Source organism: Globicephala melas, chromosome 2, assembly GCF_963455315.2.
Source record: "Globicephala melas chromosome 2, mGloMel1.2, whole genome shotgun sequence".
Taxonomy (NCBI): Eukaryota; Metazoa; Chordata; class Mammalia; order Artiodactyla; family Delphinidae; genus Globicephala; species Globicephala melas.
Genome location: NC_083315.2, coordinates 69,432 through 90,589, shown reverse-complemented (window position 1 = coordinate 90,589; position 21,158 = coordinate 69,432).

Below are 21,158 nucleotides of genomic sequence, written 5' to 3'. Positions count from 1 at the left end.
GCGAGCCCAGACTCTTGCATCTTCCCATGAATAGAAAAGTGCTGAATTTTAACTTGAGATGTCTTGTTGTCTTTAATTGATGGTCATCCTTTGAAGTTCCAACTACCTGGTCTTTGTTGCAAAACCTCCTATATATCCTGGCTCTTCCCTTACCTCTTGAGAGTGGTCCCTCGGAGCTATGGGAGAGTCCTGTCTCCCAGGCTTGAAGTCCTCAGACTATCCATCAAATAAAACAACTCTCAACTTTTAGATTGTGCTTTTATTTTTCCAGTCAACAGCTTCTAGGAGAACACAGGGAGACAATTTTGTTTTTTGTTTTTTGTTTTTGTGGTACGCGGGCCTCTCACTGTTGTGGCCTCTCCCGTTGCTGAGCACAGGCTCCGGACGTGCAGGCTCAGCGGCCATGGTTCACGAGCCCAGCCGCTCCGCGGCATGTGGGATCTTCCCGGACCGGGGCACGAACCCGTGTCCCCTGCATCGGCAGGCGGACTCTCAACCACTGCGCCACCAGGGAAGCCCTAGGGAGACAGTTATTTTAAGAGTCACTATGAACTTAGAAATAGCACAGATCAAGAGGGACAAGAATGTCACCGGATGAAACTGATTTGCTTAAGTTCATCAGCTTTTTAGCATTTTAATCCTTGTCTATCTTTGAAATATGCACTGCTTTTCTTATAACTGAATGTTTCTTTTCTCATCTTCAATCTATTTTTTAAGACAGCAAAAATTTTATTGTTGCTGGCAGATGCGGCTTCAGTGAACAGTAAGTTTCTTGGGACCACATAAACCAAACCAAGAATCAATCAATCTCTCTCTCCTCTTTCTCTCTCTCTCTCTTTTTCTCTCCCTCTTTCACACACACACACACACACACACACACACACACACACACACACACATTTTATTGTGAACCATTACCTACATCTAAAATGTACATGTATATTTTAACAAATACTTAAAAACCATATGCCGGTGCAACCATCACGCAGGGAAACAGAAATGTTCTAACACAGCAGCAACCCACCTGTGTAGTCTTTCCCATCCCCAACCCCTCCTTTCCATGAGAGGACACCATTTATCCAGACTTTTATGCTAATCATCTCCTGCTTTCTGTTATATTGTTATCGTACATGAATGCATCCATAAATAATGTTTACTTTTGCTTGTTTTTAAATTTCTTAAGTGGGATGATATATTTTGTCTTGCTCTTTTCTTAATTTTTAAAATAAGATGCACCTATATTGTGTGCAGCTGTAATTCATCCCATTTCATTGCTATGAATATTTTACTTCATAAAATCCCACAATTTCTTACTCCTTTCTCTCAGTGATGACCATTTGTATTGTTTCCAGTTTGGGGTAATTTTATGAACACTGTTGTGAACATTCTTGAATATGTATCCAGGACATAGCTAGGAGTGAAATTTCTGAGTCATACCTGGTAGGCATATCCTGACCCTAACCATACAGCGTTAAACCATCTCCCAAATTGTTGTACCGGTTTAAACACTCCTTCATTCTACGTGTGAGTTCTTGTAGGTCCACAGCCTTGCCAACTCTTGGTATTGTGAGACTAAAAAATTTTCAGTCATGTAGCAACTTATATATTGCAGCCAGGAGGTTCAAGGAAAAACAAAGTTGGAAGGGAAGGGTACCATTCTAGCAACTTTTCTGGAAATTCAAAGTTTTTATCAAAAAGCTGTCTATGCTCAATCCCAGCTCACATGTTCAACCAGTGGAGCTCCACATACCATGTGTCTAGATACTTAAAAGGGATAAGTCCATTTTTAGGGCTTTCTGTCCTTTTCTCTTGGTAGAAGTTCTCTAAATGTTCTGAATACTAGTTCTTGGTCAGTTGTATCGTTTTTAAAAAGTCTTCTCCCACACTGTGGCTTGTTTTTCACTTCTTCTATTTTTTATTTTAATGAAATTCTTAATTTCAATATAATTGAACTTATAAATATTTTACTTTAGGTGCTTTGTTGTTATTTCTCATGTTTAAGAAATTCTTCCCTAGATAAATAACAAGGTTCTACTGTATAGCACAGGGAACTATATTTGATATCTTGTAATAACCTATAATGGAAAAGAATCTGAAAAAGAGTATCTATATATCTATATATATCACTTTGCTGTATGCCAAAAACAAACACAACATTGTAAATCAACTATATGTCAATTAAAAAATTTAAAATTAAACAATAACAACAAAAAAAGAAATTCTTCCCTTTCCTGAGGCAGTGCAGACAGTCTCCTTTACTGTCTTCTAAAACTATAGTTTTACCTTTCCCATTTTGGTCTTAATCAGATTGAGTTCAATTTTAGTATATGATGTGAGGTTAGAGATTCAGCTTCATTTCATTCTATTCCATATGGATATCCAATTACCTCAGCACTTTCACTGAAAGAACTTTCCTTTCCTTCTATTCTGCCTACCACTTTCATACAGCAAGGTCCACATATGCATAGGACTGTCCACGAGCTCTCTATTTTGATTCAATTACTATTCATCTATTGCTGCACTAATAGCAGGCTTCTTAACTAGTAGAGCTTTGGAAATGGTCCTGATATCTAGCAGAGGAAATCCTGACACCTTACACTTCTACTGCAAGAATATTTGGCTACTTTTGGCCTTTTAAAATTTCATATACATTTTAAGTTTAGGCTTTTTTCTTTTTTGTGTAAATTTTGGAATCAACTTGTCAAGTTTCACAGACACACACACACAACAACCTGTTGGAACTTTTCATGATATTTCACTGAAAAAAATATTATTGAGTTTGTTTTGAATCTACAAATCAATTTGTGAACATTAAAATTTTTGCATTATTGAATCTTTTAATCCATGAACATGGTACTTCTCTTCATTCATTTAAATCTATAAATGTCTCTTAACTTTTTCATTTCTTCCTCTAAAGGTTTTGTATATCCTTAGTGAGATTTATTCCTAGATAATTGACTTTGTTTGATGCTATTGTAAATCATGATTTTAAGAATTTGCTGCTTTATGGAAATACAATTGGAGTTTGTGTATTGATTTTAAATAGAGCTACCTTGCTAAACTCTCTTATTAACTCTAATATTTTATTTGCTTATTATATTGTTTTATCTACAAACACAACCATGTCATATGTGAATTATGCCAATTTTATTTCTTCCTTTCCAACCATCAGACTTTTGTGTCTTTCCCTTGCTTTATTGCCTGCCTAGGAGCACTACTAAAATGCTGAACTGAAGAGGTGATAATGAACATCCTTGTCTTTTCTTGAACTCAAGGGAAACTTCCAGTGACTGACCATTATATCTGAAGCTTATGGAAAGTTTTTGGGTCTACAAATAATTTTCCTTCTATTCCACAATTGCTGGGAGTTTTGAATCATAAATGGAAATGAATTTTATCAAATACATTTTTCTGGATCTGTTGAGGTTATTATAGGATTTCTTTCATTTGTCAGTTAATTACATTTATAGATTTTTTTTTTTTTTTTTTTTTTTTGTGGTACGCGGGCCTCTCACTGTTGCGGCCTCTCCCGTTGCGGAGCACAGGCTCCGGACGCGCAGGCTCAGCGGCCATGGCTCACGGGCCCAGCCGCTCCGCGGCACGTGGGGTCTTCCCGGACCGCGGCATGAACCCGTGTCCCCTGCATCGGCAGGTGGACTCTCAACCACTGCGCCACCAGGGAAGCCCTATTGATTTTCTGATGTTAAATTTGTCCCTTCCATATAAACCCTCCTTGGTAATGATGGATTATCCTTTTTACGTGTTACTCAATTTGATTTGCATGTGACTTTGCTTTCCTGTATTACCCACGTGAGGCTTTAGTATCAAAGTTAGGCTACTCTCACAAAAATCAGTCTTCCCTTTTCTTATTCCTGTTATCTGGAACATTTTGTGCAGATTGGTGTTCTTCCTTCCTTTAATTCTCGGTAGTCCTCACCAGTGACATCACAGGGGCCCAGAGTGTTGTGCTTTGTAACTATTTGACTGATATGATTTCTTGGATTTTAAAAATTGTTTATTTGATGATTATTAAAGTTTTCTCTTCCTTTTTGAGTTTGTTTTAAGGTTTGTTTGTTTGTTTTAGGAATTTGTCCATTGTTTTCCTATGTTTTTGGCATGATGTATATTTTGTTTTGTTTTATAATATCTTTTAATCTATTTCATTTCTGTAAATCTGGGAGGTGTTTCATTTCCATTCTTGATCACTGATAACTTTTCTTCTTTTCTTCAGTTGGTGTTCCCATAAATTTATCAAATTTATATCTTTTTAAAAAGAGTCAACTTTGGTTTTTTAAAATCCCCTCTGTTCTGTTGATTACCCATTTTATTTTTTTTTCTTACTTCTCCTTGATTAGATTTATTTCAATGGTCTTTTTCTGTTTTCTTCTGATGGAGCCTTATTTCACTGGTTTTCAGCATTCCTTCTTCTCTATTATATTCCTTAAGGCAAAGTATTTCCTTGAAGGCTACTTTAGTTGTATCCCATTATATTAATGCCTCACGTGAGTTGTCATGACAGTTTAGAATCCCAAGGAGCCTTATCCACAGATCAGGTCTGCACCCACCTGTCAACTCTATCCCACGGGCTTTCACTGAATATGCAGAGGTGGTAATCCAAAGCCTGAGAGCTGAAACTTCTGAATGTTTCGTTCAGTGCAAGGCATGGCCTGGCAGCTTCCTATGGCTAAGGGAAGTCAGAGGGCTGAGACAAATCCCCTACTGAGTGCACTTTCCAAAGCCTGAGGGTAGGCTGCAGAGAGACCTCGTGAGGCCCTGATTGGGGTCATAGTTGAAAAGCAAAGAGAATTTCCCATGGACACAAAAAGCTGGCAGCTAGAGAGAGATCTCCCAAGCAGAGAGATATCTCCCATGGTTTAGCAAGTTGGTAACTTGTCTATAGAACATAAAGAGATCTGTAGGGTCCCAAGCTCTGCTAAAGGGAAAATGCTAGTTCTTCCCTCAAAAAATTTAAAGCTAGTGATGACCTGAATCTAACAAACCGGCAACAAAGTCCACACTCATCCCAACTACAGATTAGATGAGCTCAGTCCCCTACGCCAAGAGCCTGACTGAAGAACTGAAATGCACTTTTCTGGGAATAAATATTATTTAATTTCCTCTCCATTTATCTTTTCTACACAATATCTCATCTAATTGCAAAAATTATGACATATTTAAAGAAGCAAGAAAATATGAGCTAGGGTTGAAAACAAGGAAACAGTCAATAAAAGCAGATCCAGAGAAGACCCAGATGTTGGGCTTATCAGACAGGGACTTTATGTAACTACAATAAACATGTTAAAGGCGCTAGTGGGTAGAAAATGCACACTGCACAAGTAGATGGGCAAAATCCACAGAGAGCCGGAAGTTGTAAGAAAGAAACAAATAGAAAATATCTAACAGGTATGGGAATCATTCGGTGAACTTAGCAGACTGGACACAGCAGAGAAAACAATCATTGAGCTTGTACACAAGTCAGTTAAAACGGTCCAAAACTAAACTAAACAGAGGTTAAAAATAGATGGAATCTGAGTTCTGCCAGACAATAACAATAATAGCCTAACATTGTACATGTAATTGAAGTCCAAGGAGAGGAGAGAGAGTGACACACAGGAAAAATTTGAAGAAATAATGGTTGAGAAATTTCTTCAATTGATTATGATATCAATCCACAGATTCAAGAATCTCAGTGGACTCCAAGTGGGGTAAACACAAAGAAAACTGCTCCTAGACGCATCAGAGTCAAACTTTGCTAAAAAACAAAGACAAAGAGCAGATCTTAAGAGCACCCAGATGGGGAAAATCTTTACTTTCAGGGAAACAATGATAAGAATGATGGCTGAATTCTCTCAGAACCATGCAGACCAGAAAACACTAGAACCACATCTTTAAAGTCCTGAAAGGAGAATTAGGAAAAAAGAGCACCGGCAAGCTAAAATATTATGTCCACTGGAAACACCCTTCAAAAATGAAGGCAAGGGGGCTTCCCTGGTGGCGCAGTGGTTGAGTCCGCCTGCCCATGCAGGGGACGCAGGTTCGCGCCCTGGTCCGGGAAGATCCCACATGCCGCGGAGCGACTGGGCCCGTGAGCCACGACAGCTGAGCCTGCGCGTCCGGAGCCTGTGCTCTGCAGCAGAAGAGGCCACAGCAGTGAGAGGCCCGCGTACCGCAAAAAAAAAAAAAAAAAAAAAATGAAGGCAAGGTAAAGGCATTCCAGAGTAACGCTGAGAGAACTCACAGCCAACGGTCACTGCAGAAAACGTTAACAGGTTTTAGGTTGAAGGGAAATGATACCAAGTGGAAGCAAGAATCTTAGGACAAATGAAGAGACCAAAAGCTAAATATGTAGCTTTAGACTCACTCGGCGTAGAAGCTTGGCTTTGAAACCCATGTCACTGTCACCAACACTCTGCCCTAAGGGAAGGGGGGCTTCTCCACCCAGAGTGTGGGCTCTCCACCTGCAGTAGAGGTGGCCACCGTCTCCAGCTCTCCGGTGACATTTGGGAAAGCCTCCCCCCTACAAATGTTGTTCTTGGGGCTCTTTATCTCTTTCCTCTTGACTACACTCTTTAAAAAAAAATCATTTTATATTGAAACAGATCACTCCCTGCCAGCAGTGTGCCAGAAGTTTTATGTATCAGAAGTCTAGACAGATACGGAAAGAAAAGAGAGGCTTGGCAGGGCTGGGAGTGGGTAAGTGGAGTCGCTCTGACCAGCTTACAACAGAGCTCATACACAGAAGCCCAGCGGCTGAATGCCTCTTTGGTGTTTCCGTCCAAGAGAATTCCTTGTTCTAGGCAGGCCATTGAGGAGAGTCAATGTCTTTTTCCTTATTGCTGTTATCCCTGCTGCTTTAGTGTAGAATTCACAGCACATGGAGCCCCAGAATGTGTCCCTTAGACCACCCCCAGTGACACAATACTTGTCAGTGTACTTGCCTTTCAGCTTTGTAAACAGCTATTTTCCCCCTTTCCAGCACTTTTTCCAGCTGTTGGCCTTTTGTGTATCTTCTCGGGTATTTTAATGAGAAAGTTAGAGAGGTCACATCAGGTAAGTCTAGCCTGTTTTTTGACAACTTTTTATTACTTAAATTTTCATATATACAGGAAAGTTGAAAGAATTTTACGGGGAATGTCCATACAGCTTCCACCTAGATTCAATAACTAAAGTATGGATTTTGCTTATTAATGATAAATTTTCATTTTGAGACACACAAAAAATAGAGTTTAATTTAAGCAGATTGTTATTATGCACATTCTCAGGATGTATGAGCATTAAATATGCTTTATAATATTAATAATAAAAATATTTAACCAGAGGAATAAAAACTGGACTATAAATAATTTTTTTCTATAAATGATATGTCAGCATTACATTAATAAATGGAGAATTTAAGTAATCATTTTAACAGCTAATGTTTTAAAAATTTTTGTGAGAGTCACTTGAATAGTTTTTTACAACTATCCACCTCATTCTGTAGATTAAAGTTGGTTGAATGAAGGGAAAGTAGAAATAAGTGAGCTTGATGCCAATTTGGGCCTATGTTGTCCCAAGTAAAAATTTACCTACACTATAAATCAATTTAGAATTCAAGAAATCTCCTTTCGTAGCTAATTTTTAAGAGGTTATTATGTAGTCATGTAGTTTCTCACCAGATTATGGGAACAAGACTGAGAAGACTGCTCACCTTTGTGATTCATCACCTTCCAGCACTTTCCTGATTTGGGAGCAAACAGCGGCAGTAACTGGGCTGGCTTCTTGAGAAGCTAAAGGATGGCCTCAAAGTCCTTGAAAAGGAGTTCTAAACTCCAGTCTTCTATAAAGGCTATGCTTTATACCAAAACTTTGTTGTAATATTCTTCCACTTTACATTTTTCTCCTTGTAATATAGCATTTTAAATATCCCAGCCACAGGACCATAAAGCAGTCTTAGCTCTTACATAACAATTCCCTGCATATTATTATTATTTTTAAAATTGCATTTCTCTGGCACACATTACAAAGAAGTTTTCCTACAGATCAAAACCAAAGGCTTGGACTGAGCCCATGTTTGTTTCAACTTGAATCACCACCCATCTGGGCCTGACTCAGGCTGGCAGTCCAAAGGGAAAATACTGCCTCAGTGTATTATAACCTCTGGATCTGTTCCCCTGCTCAGGAGCACAGAAACAGATTAACTGGGGGAGGTGACAGGGCAAATCTGACTGGAGGTGAATTCCGGGAGGCAGCAGTGTTGAGGGCAGCCCAGCCATTTGGCGAAGAGTAAGCAGAAATGACTTCTGAGAGGAACAGTTTGAGAAAGAACAAAGTTGCCCATGATTCCTAAGCCAGAGTTTGCTGAAGCGTTTTTTAGCTAGAGATGCTTTCAGGACAAGACTTTTCCTTCTGGAGAAGCTTAAGACCTGAAAGTCAGCCATCTTTGGCTATTACAAAACTTCACAGTGTATAAAATTTTAAAACAAAGACTTGTGTTCAAGAATTCACTTAAAAAGCAACTAGAATTGATCTGTTCTTTGCTTCTAGAGGTCCCTTCCAACTCTAGACTTTTATTTATTCTAAAAATAGAATCCTTCTTCAAGTTAACTTTCAGGAAAAGGAAGGGGAGTTTTATTAGATAATCATTGTTCTTTCCTTTTCCCCATCGACCAGGGTTTGCCCGGTGAGTAAACAGTGTCAGTCGGCTGAGTCTTTCCAGCTTTAAATACCTGTAGTTCTCTAAGCCTCCAGGATATCGCTTATCAAGGACAGGCATTGACTACTCTCTACCAAAGGGTCTAGCAGCGTGGTTGGTCTCCTGAAAAGCTGGCGAGGGGGAGGCGTTATATGTCTTATTCGGGGTTAGTCAAGAGTCCAGAAGCCTGGGAGGCCATACTGGCTGCTCTTGGAGGTTTTATGGATGTGACTGGAGAAATACGATAGTGTTTCCAGCTGCTCCATTTAGTGGCCAGATAGAATGGGACAAGTTACTTAATCTCTAAGGCCCGTTTCCTCACCTGTAAAATGGGGCTATTGGTAACACCTACATCACTGCACTGTTTTTTGGATTAAACGATATAGAAACAGCACAGAGTAAATGTTAAACATATGGTAGTCATAACTATCAGACATCTGTGTGTGTGTTTGACTCATGTAGCTGCACCAAGACCAGATTTATTTGTGCCAGTAGGACTGCATTGTCAGCTTTAGTCAGATATATCGTGTTTTTAAACTTCTTTCATGATTGTGAAAAGATCACCAAGAGGAAGCAGTGAGCTGACAGCGGAGGCAGAGGGAGAGTTGGAATTCCTGGAATGTTTGTTCCCAACCTCCTTTCCAGCTCTCATCACCAGTGAAAGCTACTTTTTTGGACCAAGAGAAAGCACTCTTGGGAGCCTCTATGGAGCAGGCTTTGTGTGTGTGTGTGTTTTTAAGTTCTTCAATAAATACATGGGTCCACAAAGAAAAACCAGTAGAAAGAAACATTGTGGATGTAAAAAACATCGTTGAGACCGCACTAATGCTTGGGTACTTTTGCTGCTTATATTTATGAAGAGACCCTTGAAATTACCCAGAAAAGTGACCCAAATAGTCACAATGTGACCGTGCTTTTAATTTCACTAGTGTTCATGTGGCTACAGCTTAGTTTCAGATAAATTCGCAATAAATGAAATTACAGAATGCAGTTTGTCTCCCCAAGGGATGGTTTTATTCCTTTTGCATCCATTTTGCTAAGTATGTTTTCAAAGTAGAGGCCTGTATACCTAGTCATAGTAAATAAAATCATTGGATATTAGGAAATAGGCATCACTGAAAGATATTCAGATTCTTGGAAATTTTAGTTTTTTCTTTCATATCTTCTATTTTCTAAAAAAAAAAAAATGTAATTAGTTTTTTGCTTCTATTGCCGGAGAAGCACAGGAGAACTCTATTTCCTTCCCATTTGAAAGATGTAATATCACAATCTCGATTCTGACTCCTGTTCAGACATTCTGAGCCACAGGGGAACCTGCCCACATTCAAATTCACAATGTGGGTGCTGATATCATCGGGAATTATCTTATTGTTCCATTTCCAATAATAGAGAAAAAAGTCAGAAATTCAATATGACTCTACTAAATAGTAACAACATCTCTCAGCATTTATAACACATTATATTCTGGTATCACCCAAGGTGCTGAAAGAAAAGATTTTTTTCCTAGCTTACATAAATTCTTGATTTTCATCTTCTGAGATGTTGCAATGCATGCAGATGTCTCATAATATTATAGGTATCTTAATTTTATACACAGACAGTGACATGAAACTGAAAGAATTTAGTCCAACCACTGTTGTGAATGTATTTCCATATAAATCCCCAATCTAGTGTTAGACTAATTTCTGCCATAATGTAGACACTTCAGGGAAATGATAAAACCAGGGACACGTGACTTTGAAAGTCTAATTGGTGAAAGAGCATTAGTTTCTTAAAACTGGAAATGCTCTACTTTCTTTTAGACATATTTTACCTGGAGCAATTTATAACATTAACACATTTCCTAATCATGCTCTACAACAAGAAGTCAGTGCCTTACAATATTCATGGAATAGTGAATCTTTTACAATTAAGGGGCCAAAGTTACAGCGGATTGTCAATTGAGGACGTTAACATCAAGTAAAACCCAACATCATTTCATCTCAAACATAACATGTCCAAAAGCAAGACTCTTGATCCCTTCCTGCCAACACAAATCCATTTCTCTAGTGTTGTCCAGCTTAGTAAGTGGCACCCCCATTCGCCCAAAATATTTGCTCAAGCCAAAGGCTTGGGGGTTATTCCTAACCCCTTTATTTCTCTCATACTCAAAATCCAGTTTAGCAGCAAATTCCTTTGGCTCTACCTTCTCCAATTATCCCAGGTCCAATCACTTCTTACCACCTTGATCTCCAGCACCCTGGTCTAAGCCGCCATAGTTTCTAGCCTGACCTACAGCAACAGCTGCCTAGCTAGCCTCTGCTTCCACTCTCACACCCGATAATTAGTCTATTCTCCACACAACTGCCAGGGTAACCCTCTTAAAATATTGATTAGATTATTTCACTCCTCTTTGCTCACAATCCTCCTATGGTTTCCATCACGCTAGAAGAAACCCATATTCCTTCCATGGCTTACAGGGTTCTAACTGGTCTGGCTCTTGTCTTTCCGAGTGAATGCTATTTTCATTCTTCCCCTCACTCTACTCCACCCCAGCTAACCTCCTTCCCACGCCTCACCAGGACCTGGCCCGTGTGGTCCATCTACCTGGATGGAAGCTCGAGATGTTCTTTTGGTTCACTGTCTCTCTTCATTCAGATCCCTCCCCACATGACCTTGTCAAAGAGGAGAGAACACTCACCTAAAATAGCATCTTATGTCACTCTCTAACCTAGTGGTCCTCAGCTCTGGCTGTGCATTAGAACTTCCTGAGCAACTTAAACTTTGTGATGCCCAAGCTGCACTTCCAGGTAACTGAAATAGAGTCTCTGCAGGTGGGACTAAGGCTTCAGCATTTTTTAAAGTGCTCAGTTGTTTCCAGTGTTGAGCCAAGGTTGAGCCCCACTGCTTCAACTCATGACCCTGCTTCATTTTTCTTCATAGCACTTATTACCACTGATATAACATTATATGTTTGTTTTCTAGAATTTGCTCTATGTGTTTAGAGACTTTCTATGTTTTGCTCACTGCTAATTCCTTAAGACCTAGAACACTTTGCAAATTATAGGGATTCTTAATTAATTTCTTAAGAGGAAGGACATTCCTTCCCCAAAAAACAGAAGAAAAAGATAGTTTCAGAAAGAAGAGATGGTCCTTTCAAAGAAAGAAAAATTGACTTTACACTGATTTATTTTTTAACTTTGAATAAAAAAATTGTATTGATATATTACATTGTGTGTTGTGTGATGACTTTCCATTAGATATGGGTTTTTTAATGTTGTTTCTTATAGCTATCTTTTTTCTTCCAGTTTTATTGAGAGATATTTGATATACAGCACTGTATGAGTTCACAGTGTACAGCATGATGATTTGACTTACATACATCATGAGGTGATTACCACAATAAGTTTAGCGACCATCCATCATCTCATGTAGACACAAAATAAAAGAAGTAGAAAAACATTATTTTTCCTTGTGGTAAAAACTCTTAGGATTTGCTCCCTTAACAACTTTTATATGTAACATACAGCAGTGTTAATTATAGTTATCCCATTGTACCTCACGTCCCTAGTACCTATTTATCTTATAACTGGAAGTTTGTGCCTTTTGATGCCTTCAACCAATTCCTCCCCCCACCCAACACCCCTTTCCTGCCTTTGGTAACCACAAGTCTGATCTCTTTCTCTATGCTCAGTGCTAGTCAATTGTTCGAGTCTACCAATTTGTTTAATTTGTCCCTTGTTAAAGAATATCTATATTATATTGTTTCCAGGCTCCAGGCTTTCACTATTATAAAGAATGTTGCATTTCTTATATAATCCTCAAACTCTATGAGAGGGGAACAGTTTAATCCCATTTTACAGATGAAGACTAGAGAGAGGGATAGGGAAATGAAGTAATTTGCATAATCTCATGCATGTAGTAAGTGGAAAATGTACAATTCTAATCCAGAGCCTGCATTCTTTACTACCTTCCATTGTCTTCCTGCCAACAAGGGGAACTGTATTAGTATTTATCTACCATGTTAAGTAAGGTATTGGAGGCATGCTGCAGAGTGTACAGACTGGGGCTTCAGGAGTGTTTGTAATATGTTATTTCCTTAGCTTAGGTCATGGATTCGCACGTATCTATTTTTGTGGTTTGTTTTTGAAACATAAAGCATTTGTTTATTTTTGTGTTTCTTAATTTACGTCAATGTCACATATGAACTTTCATATGTATCATCTATTACACAATTAAAACTGTTAAAAATCCCAATACTGGTAAAAAGTTGTGTGGGTAAAATCTAAGGACAAGTTCTTCAGATTGCTTTAAAATTTCTGACCTATTCTTACATGGCTGGGGAAAGGAGAGATTGCAATGGTGATTTAGGAACCCATGGAGAGCAAATCTCAAATCTGGTCACATAGCGACCACCACGGCAATTATTCATCTGACATCCCTTTTCTAGGAACTATTCTTTTCCCAGTATTCATGGTTATGGTGGGAGACATAATGATCCTACTTCCTGGATACAGTTGATTGGACCAAGAGAGGACCCTTGGGACAAGATATTGTTTCTCTGGTAATTCATTTCCTGGCCTGAGTCAGCTGGTCTATAAGCAGTCACATGACTCAGGCTAAGCCAATCAGTGTCCTTTACCTAGAATTTTAGAACCAGAACTGGGAAACTATTAAGATTCAAACTCAAATCTGCTAGTAGACTTTTTTTAAAAAAATTTTTTGGCTGTGTTGGGTCTTCATTGTTTCATGCAGGCTTTCTCTAGTTGTGGCGAGTGGGGGCTACTCTTCATTTCAGTGCATGGGTTTCTCATTGCGGTGGCTTCTCTTGTTGCGGAGCTCTGGCTCTAGGTGCGTGGGCTTCAGTAGTTGTGGCGCACGGGCTCAGTAGTTGTGGCTCACGGGCTTAGTTGCTCTGTGGCGTGTGGGATCTTCTCAGACCAGGGATCGAACCCGTGTCCCCTGCATTGGCAGGTGGATTCTTAACCACTGCGCCACCAGGAAAGTCTCTCTGCTAGTAGACTTTTGGAGAAAATTTCATTTGCATTAAAAAGAAGGAATAAAAGGCAGACAAAAAAACAAAAAACAAAAAAACCGACAAGCCACAGGGAGTCTTGATGGCATTCAAGGCTTGATTCCAGATGTTCCTGAGGCCCAGCTACACCCAAGACCTTCCAGAGCTAAGTTGTTTTGTAAGAGTCCCACAGTATCCATTTAATAAATTACTTTTTTTCTAAAGTACTTTAAAAAAAAAGTTTCTGTTTTACCTGAGAGAGTTCTAATTTCCTTAGGTCAATTAATCAGCAGGTGGTGCTGCAAAGGTATAAGCAGACAGCTATCAGGACAATAAGGACTTCCTGTGCTAGCCACTGAGAGTTTAATTGGTTATAGACCCACAACAGGTATTTATACTGAACAGCCAAAAGAAAATACAGTTAGCAAACAAAGAAGTATACCCTACTGGTCATGACAAAAAAAACCAGGCAAAAGTAAAATCACCAGAGTTGCAGAGCTTCCTTTGCCAAAAAAAAAAAAAAGAAGTTTTAAAAACTAAAAAACAATTGAGAGGCAAAGTAGGAATAATGGATCCCAATCAACAGGAATAAACCATAGAAATTCTTCTGTGCAAATGCATCAGTTTTGTGTAAAATAAAGGAGGTGGACCAGATAACTGTCTACCTCCTTATTACCTCTAAAATTCTTTAGCTCTGATGTTAAAAACATTAATAGCAATTTACAACTTTTGTAAAGTCCTGAAAATATGACAAAAATTATTTCACATTGAACATCACTGTCAAAAATGGAGGTCTTAGCTGACTTAATACCAATGATAAAATCAGACCAAGTGGTTCAGAATATGCTTTATTGGCTAGTTAACAAGTTTGGGTGACTTGTGAAGTATCAGATATAGCCCATGCTCTGTAGATGCTAAAAATATATAGAAATGTTGTGTAAAGATCCAAGAAGGCAAAATCCAATCCCTATCATTTTATTTCTCCGTGGGTTTTAAATTAAAATCACTACTCAAGATCCAGCTCGTATTTATTTCCATTTCAAAGTCTAGTTTATTTTTCCTTTCACACCAATGATTCACTTTATCAAGAATAGTTTCTTTATTGTGACTTAGTACTATATATATATGTATATATAATTAGAGTAACGATTACAGAATATTTTTGACAAGTATGGAAAAATAGTAGTTAATGTTTTCCATCTGTTTGCTGCATGCTATGTCACCAAAAGAACCACTGAGCCTACAGAATCAGGAAACGCCTATGCAAGTACATGACAGAAATATAAATGTCTAATGAATTAATTTTGATCACTTACACATTTTTGTAAATGTTACCATATGTTGTTTAAATTACCCATTATCAAAATTAGTGCACAAATGTTGTCTCTTCCAGAGCTTCACTCTGGGAAGTTTTAAAAATTATTTAAATTTATTTGTGTAAAATGTATTGTCATTTACTTCTAGATATCTATTTTCTAAAATTAAAGTTCAAGTTCTGAAATCTTCCTCATAAGAGCTTTAGTGGTGCTGTCGCAAGTCTTCTGTTTGGTAGATTTAAGTTCTCCAAAAAGTAAAAACAAAGAACTATATCTAATGACCTCAAATTCAAACTACATCTTGCAGAAAGGGAATGCAGAATGTGTTACAATTTCAATCTGCAGGCTTGGAAGGCATTGCAGATTGTTCGTGTTCTAGGAAGTCACCATAGCTTGGTTTCATGTTGGGACCCGTCCGTCCCCATCCCACCCCATCCTTCTGAGGGATTGTGCTGGAGGAAGAGACCTCAGTCAGAGCAACACAGAGAAGTCTAAGAAACCCTTTCTGGATGAATCTATTTCACCAACCTGGCACAAAAATGGAGGTCAGAAAGCCTTCCCATAACCAAAACAACTGTTCTAAATATTATAAATATTGGCTTAGTAATTTGTTGTTTGTTGAACAACGATTGAGCAATTATAAAGCCAGCACGTCCTAAACTCCTTGGAGGCAGGTGCTCTAATTATGCCCACTTGACTCGCCCAAGGTTACACAACTAAGAAGTTGCCCCGCTGGGGGTGAACACAGGTGTGTCTGACTATGGAGCTGGTGCCCTGACCGGTCCATAATGCTCCCTCCAAATAACCAAGTGTAAATGGCCAGATTTATTGGTACAAATGACACAAACATAACTTCCCGCCTTCTTGTCCTACGCTATGTTATCAGGGATGTAACTAAGCAGACTTTCTGGTCTGAGATTTTTAGTCTTATATTAATGTTTACAGAATGTGGTTTATCCCAATTAGTACTGCACATGCAAATTCCACACAGTGAAAATTTAAAGAAAAAGTAGGCCTGAAATCACACGGCTCTCCCACTTGCAGTACTGGCAGAATAGGAATCAAAGAATCTGCACTGCTCTCCATTCACCAAACTGCTGAGTCAAGGTTAAGTCCAGGGGATAAGTTTTGGAAACACGAAAAACCTTGAATACATGCACACATGTACACTGTGCCTGAGGAGAGGTCACATATTGGATATTCGCATCCCAAAACATGAAGAACCATTGCACTAAAATCTTTTAAATTGTAAAATTGTGATTTCCCACATAACTTATATAGCAAGAATGTTAATCCATAAAAGAAAACCTGGCCTGTTTGTTATATTTCTCATGATAAAGTAATAAATTAGTATTGTGATTTACTCAAAAACAAAGTTAGAGAAAAACTAAAAATGGTTGCACTAAGGTTTACAATGCACATATGATACAACTGTGTTAAAAGAAGCAACACTAGATTGGTGTAACGTGAATTGTTTCATCATGAACACATGTCTTAGAGTCTCCGAGAAATCTTTCCTTCACTCAATCCTGACAGTCAGAACATAAAAGGTGACTGTTCATTAAAGAAAACCAGACATCTCAAGTTAAGGAATTTAGTGCTTTTCTGTGTATGGGAAGATGCAGGAGCCTGGGCTCACTGAAATCATCCCTTTGACGTGCACCTCAGTGATCTGGGGTCAGTACCCTGCTCTTCTCCATCCTGAACCCCCTCAGGGTGCACAGCTGGGGGCAGCTGCAGTGGCTGCGGGCCTGGTGGCAGCAACATCCTTGGTTTTCTGACAGGGCAGGCGACATTCTTTGTCCACAACAGTCTAGGACTGTCAGGCACAAACTGAAGCTGCTGTGCTCAGGCAGAATTTCTTCTTCAGGGAAGACTTAGCTCTGCTCTAAAGATCTTTCAAATAACTGATTCAGGCCCATCAGATTATCTAGGATAATCCCTTTTCCTTAAAGTCAACTGGTTGTGGACTTCAATCACATCTACAAAATGCCTTCACAATAACACCTAGATAAGCGTTTGACTGAATAACTGGGGACTACAGCCTGGCCAAGGTGACACACAAAACTGACCATTACAACAATCACATGTATACGAATGTATATATACATCTGTATTATGATCCAGATGCACTGTTGCACTATGTGTGTGTAGACAGACAAATGGAGCATTCAGGAGGGATGCACACTAAAATGATAACAATGGAAGAGAGTGTATGTGGGGAGATGAAAAGGGGAGTGGTGTAGGGCAAAGAGGAGATTAACTTTTTACTCTTTATAGTTCTGGTGGGTGATGTTGATACTGGGGAGAGAATGCATGTGTGGGACCAGGGAGTATTTGGGAAATCACTGTACTTTCTGTCCAATTTTTCTGTGAACCTAAAACTACTCTGAAAAATAAAGTCTATTTTTAAAAAAATGACAGATTACCTACAAATAAACAGCAATCGGGTTGGTAGCAGAGCTCTCATCAGCAAAAATAAAAGCGGAAAAATATCTTTTATGTACCCAAAGTAAAGAACGCTGAACCTAGAATTCAATACATAATAAATTATCATTCAAGAAGGAAGATAATTCAATATGTATTCAAATAGGATATACAATGGAATATTAGCCATAAAATGGAACGAAATTGAGTTATTTGTAGTGAGGTGGATGGACCTAGAATCTGTCATACAGAGTGAAGTAAGACAAAAAGAGAAAAACAAATACCGTATCCTAATGCATATATATGGGATTTTAAAAAGCGGTACTGATGAACCTAGTGTCAGGGCAGGAATAAAAGACACAGACATAGAGAATGAACTTGAGGGCACGGCGGGGTGGGGGGGGAAGGGGAATGTAGGATGAAGTGAGAGAGGAGCATTGACATATTATGGGGAAGGAAGCACACCTCTGTGACTGTATTAAAAGTCATTAAAATGTACACTTTCAAATGGCTAATTTGTATGGCATGTGAATTATATCTTAATGAAGTTGTTAGAAACAAAAACAAATATGAAAATATAATAGTTTACTCCTCACTGACATTTGTGAAGAAACTACTGAAGAATATGTATCAAAGAGGTAGGAGGGAAATGCAATGGTGAGCAAATCCATTTGGATAACATATTGCTAAACTAAATTAAGTACTGAGTTTGAAAAAAAACACAATAATTTTCATGGATGTGTTTAAAAATCAGAATGAAAATTCTGGATAACAATACTATGGAAGTTGATGGTGAAGTGTTTCAGCATGAAATAAAAAAATTATAAATATTTTGTTGCTTTTGGAAGAGAACAGAGTTAATAATTAACCTTAGAATATGTTAAAGAAATGTGAAGCTAACACACATGTTAAAAATGTAAGAGTACCTTTTAAAGAAAACCACAGAAGTTAAGAAAAACATACTAATCCAACAAAAGGAGCAAAGGAAAACAAGAGACAAGGCAAATGGGGATAAAAGCATGGTAAACAGATGACACAAAATAGGATAACTTCCAAGGAAGTTAGTACATTTTTGAAAATTTATCTTTAGAACACTACTCATCAAAACCTGTCAAATAGTTAATCCAATACTTAAGTGAAAATGTGTAGTTTTAAATGTGTTTATTATAAAACAAGAAGCAGTGGAGCCTAAGAAATCAGAAGAACGACGAAAATTGGAGGAAGTAAAGAGAAGCACAGGTAGAATTACAGAAAGAGAAAGATCAAAGAATTTTAAAATAGAGCTAAATTGGAAATCAAAACCTGTTTCTCTTAAAAGAGTAGCAAATAGAGAAAGTCTGCTTAAGGAAAAAAGAGAGTACATGCAAATTAACATTAGGAATGGAGGAAGGCCGGTAAGTACAGATAAAGAACAGATTTTTTTAACCTTCAAAAACACATGACAATGTTACGACAATTAATTTTAAAACAAGTGACATTAACACATTTTTAGAAAAATAAAAATGTCCACCTCTTAAAGGAACTAGACCCAGATATTTCACAGAAGAGATTTAGCAACCTCCAAGACACAAGTTATTTCTCTCTTACAGAAACTCTTGCAGGGAATAGAAAAAGAGAGAAAGCTATCCAACTTTTTAAGGGGCTAACATAACATTGTTACCCAAATCGGACAATAAAAGAAAATTATAGGCCCATCTAAACTATAAACATGAATGCAGAAATGCTCTATAAACTATCAATAAATTGAACCCACATTATATTCTGAAATTTAGGGGTTTCTAGCATTTTTCAAAATTAGAAAAATATAATAACACTGTTTTCCTGTACATACATTGAAGAAAAGAAGCCATATGATCTTGCCAATGAAATAACAAATGTGATTTGACAAAACTTTAACTCATTCATTTAACAAAAAAGAACAAAATAACATTGTAGCAAAATGTCCTTACCTTGATAAGGTATCAAACTACAAACAAAAACCAAGAAACCACTCAGTGGTCAAAGTATTTCAAATAATAATGGCTCGTATTGAATTTCATATTTTAAATAATTTTGCGTATATTAAATAATTTAATCCTCATAAGAACTACATGAGCTAGGTATTATTTTCTCCATTTGATAGATGGAAAAAGTGTTGCAGAGAGAGGTTAAGTAACTTGCCCCAAATCACACAGGTAGTAAGAGCTAGAGCTGGGATTTGAACCCTGGCACATTAGCCTCAAAGTCTTACTTTAGGATGCCATAATGCCTTGAAAAAGATCCAAAACCTCTTAATTTCTGTTGCCCACATGGACCATGCATTCTTGGATTGAGTGTGGATTCTGTCTAGTTCTATTTAAGCAGAATTTATGTAGATCCTAGAACTTGTGTCTCAGGGGCACTTTCCCCTAAGGTCCCAACATCTGTTTCAGATTTAGAATCATCCTCAGCAGATTCCTGAAGAGAACCTATTATTTGTCCTTCTGAAGTCTGTACCCTCTGGGGCCTAGTGAGGATCAATGCCCCTGCCATGTTCTCTCCCCCCAAAATCTAACTTTTTTTCAACCTTTGGATATTTTCCATGCCCTAAGTAACTTACTTCACTTCAATGGACTGCAGATGGCCTTCCCTTTGCCACAGTGCCTTCTGTGGTGGAGACCCACGACACATGACACAGACTGGGACTCTTTCTGGCTACATCTCACCTGCTTCTTTCAGGAAGGTTCCCTTAGGTTTATATTTCTTATCCTGACCCTTACATTGATCCCTTGCCTTCTTGAAAACCCTGTAAACCAGCCCTGTTTGCTAGGACTGAGTGCTCTCCCTTGATTACAATCCGGATCCGTGGGTGAGATCCTCTATTCCACCAACCGATTTTCGATCCTCAGTCGGTTGACTCGAACCATGCAGAACCGAGGATGTGGAGGGTTGACTGTACTGGCTAGGTCATATAAAAGACTTGAACATCCACGGAGTTTGGTATCTGCAGGGGGTACTGGAACCAATCTCCCTCGGATACCAAAGGACTATTGTAATTTCCCTTGATTTGGGGCTCAGATATTTGTTTTCTAACATAGTCCTCTCATCTTGATGTGGAAGGTCTAGCATAGGCAGAAATATGAAGTCAATGAGTTACTGAATTATCAGACCGTTCATTGTTTAGCTAAAGCTTGCCCATTTTCACCTCCTTGACTCGGATAAACTCATCTAGGTTGCCCTCTCCCAATCACCCCATCATGTACTTCATGAGGGGGGTCAATCGCTTTTGTCTTCCTTGGTTCCTTTTAGCGTTTCTCCTCTTCTCTGTGCTTCTTTCTTTTTTAAAAAATACGTTTTCTTTTCTAATTAATTAATTTATTTATTTATTTTTGGCTGTGTTGGGTCTTTGTCGCTGTGCACGGGCATTCTCTAGTTTCGATGAGCGGGGGCTACTCTTCGTTGCGGTGCGTGGCTTCTCACTGCAGTGGCTTCTCTTGCTGCGGAGCATGGGCTGTAGGTGCAGGGGCTTCAGTAGCTGTGGCACGTGGGTTCAGTAGTTGTGCCTTGTGGGCTGTAGAGCACAGGCTCAGTAGTTGTGGTGCATGGGCTTAGTTGCTCCGCGGCATGTGGGATCTTCCCGGACCAGGGCTCGAACCCGTGTCCCCTGCATTGGCAGGCAGATTCTTAAACACTGCTCCACCAGGGAAGTCCTGTGCTTCTTTTTTGAGAAGACTTAACTCTAGAAGTTCTTGGTCCCCTAGGGCTCAGGAAATACATTGGCAGTGGGCAGGGT